This window comes from Montipora capricornis, chromosome 10 (genome assembly GCF_036669925.1).
Source record: "Montipora capricornis isolate CH-2021 chromosome 10, ASM3666992v2, whole genome shotgun sequence".
NCBI classification, from domain to species: Eukaryota; Metazoa; Cnidaria; class Anthozoa; order Scleractinia; family Acroporidae; genus Montipora; species Montipora capricornis.
The window spans coordinates 7241782-7244281 of NC_090892.1; the positions used below are offsets into that span (position 1 = coordinate 7241782).

Consider the following 2500-nt stretch of genomic DNA (forward strand, 5'->3'; position numbering starts at 1 on the left):
TTTAGAATTGAGGAAACGGCCGATGAATTTGATGTGACTACAAAACCTAGTTTTGGCGAAAATGAGAGTGGCTAAACGGAAAGCTAAGTTACTGCTAAGTGTGGGAAAAGGAAAAAGGTAACTTACGATTTCCTGGCGTAGCTCCTTGGTGAGTTTCTTCAAGCTTGGCATCGTCGTCTTGGGTCTCCTGTTAGAAATCTGTCGATTAAAAAATACTAGAACACAAGGTTAGTGGTCGCAGCGGTTGAATAACAAATGAATGAAGGGGTAGTTTCTAAAGAAACTGTGGTGCTGCGTTGGTGGGGAAGTAGTATACAAAAATTTGGTTTTATCAACGGAGTTGATAATGTAAATTGGCCACCGTACAGAGATTCTAAAAGCTGACGTTTCGAGCGTTAGCCCTTCGTCAGAGCGAATGAAGGGATTATGGGTTACGTGTAGTTTTTATAGTTTTTATAGTTTTTACGAGAAGGTGGCTAACCAGACCACTTCCGGTTGAAGTTTCAACAAAGCGTGTCTGCAAAAATCAGCCATTTAATTTCGATTATCTTTTTTCCTTCCAAGTTATGGTTAAAAGAGACTCTGAAGTTAATTGTCACCGAAAAGACTTGCCGTTAATAAGAAATTTTTATGTGATTGTTTTAGGACCGATCAGATAGTGGTCCCACAGCGGTTATAAATTTCTTGAAAGAAGTCTTGAAAATTACGGACAATAGAGCCGCTGCGAAAACTCTTTATTTACCTAACAACACATCTCTTGCCGGTAAATCACAATGCAAAATTGCATCTTTTTCGTCCAAACTGCAATGTTGAGTTTATCTCCTTTGTTCAACTCGTTCAACGTATCACGTCTGTGGCCCGTAGCAATGAAGCGCTAATTAAATCAGGATATAAGCAAGCTTTGTAGTTCCATTCAGTAGTACTATAACCCACCTGTTTGGGCTTTAATATTTTCTGAAGAAAAAAGAACTTATCGGTCTCTTTAAAAGCAACCACAACATCTGTCGTGACACTACTTGAGACTCGTTTTGAACCTTTAAGAAATTTCGAATATAATTCAAGCTAATCGTCTAACACAAATTGCAGTCACTCTTCCAGTCTATTTGCAAAGTGTCTGGATAAATTCACTTGCAAAAAACGCTTACCTGGCTTCACTTTTACAGACATGCCCCTTTCCTACAATCCCTTAAAAGTGAGGTAACATTAGAAACTTTAGCCCCAGCGATAAATTGGTCGCAAGTGCGTCGTTGCGAGTTAGATATACACAGGTCGATTAATACCGTACGTGACGAGGTCATCTTAGTTTGTTGGCTATGACTGACTTGGAATTCAGTTGTTTTCTCGTGCAGATTCGTTTCCTTGATATTGCAGAGAATGATTATGATAGAACTTGTATGAGGACCTCAATGGCATGATTTGTTTACTGAATATTTATTCATACACAGTGCCCCAGTGTAAATGGCTCACGTATGTTGTAAATGATTGATAAGGACGTCCAACACGGTCCGTTTTCGCCGCCAATCCGCTAAATTGCTAGAAGATTACTAACGGGCACTCTTTCCCTTTCTCTATCAGTATTTTCCTTTTGTTGCTCTCTCAAATAGCACAGATCCATGGTGGCATCCATACTGCATATATATCCAAAGATAGGACAGGGATGGAGTGGGTTATCCTTCCGGTAAAGACTACTGTTTTGGCAACTTGGGAAATAAAATATTTCAGCTTTCTTGGAGCCCTTAAGGACTTGGGGGTCTTTTATGGCACCCGTAGCTGTAGATCACATGAAAAAGTAAGTCTTTATGGACTCACACTGAATTGCTGACCCTTAACTCTGGTTTCGGTAATAAGAAGCAACCTAGGCGGTAATCGCCATGGAGGGCCATTATGCATGCTGTAGGTGATAAGGTAAGTCGTCACAAGGCCTAGTGCCCGCTCGTACCTGCTGTAGCTTAAATTGGTTACTGCTCTTCTTTCCTGGACAGGATAATAATCACTGGTGCCCATTTATACATCTGGGTGGAGAGAGGCACTGTTAAAGAAAATTGCCTTCCCAAGACGACATGTCAACGCCCTAGTAACTTGGGGCCCTTTTCTCGAAAGTCCCGAAAACTTTTCGGGCCCGAAAAGCTATTTGTGAAACTGCCAACCACTTGTTTTAGAAAGCCTATCTTTTAACGTGTTTTCAAGGTAACAAAAAGGAAAATGACTGTGAAGTTTGACGACTTAAGTCCTCTCCGTTCTAGAGATACAAAGGGAATTGTGACACCCGAAAATGGCCCGTAAAGTTTCGGGACTTTCGAGAAACGGGCCCCAGGACCGCACGATCCAGAGTCTAGCCTGCTAACGCGCTATGCCAGTTCCTTTTTGTGTAAAATCTGAATGTAATGTGGACTTTAATCTGTCCTAAATCAACAAAATGCATCGGGGAAGTAATAAATGGCCAGCACTTTCAAAAGAAAGTGGACACCTTGCCGGCTGCTTTGTTTATTTGCCAGAAAAG

The 2500-nt window shown here is 41.2% G+C and overlaps 1 protein-coding gene and 1 pseudogene across 1 annotated transcript in view; one reads left to right on the plus strand and one right to left on the minus strand.

Moving 5' to 3' along the window:
• Positions 1-1627, minus strand: part of LOC138020211 (neuralized-like protein 4) — a 36016-nt pseudogene extending 34389 nt beyond the window's left edge.
• Positions 1-2500, plus strand: part of LOC138022337 (sphingosine 1-phosphate receptor 3-like) — an 18789-nt gene that overhangs the window by 4360 nt on the left and 11929 nt on the right. The window lies entirely within an intron of this gene.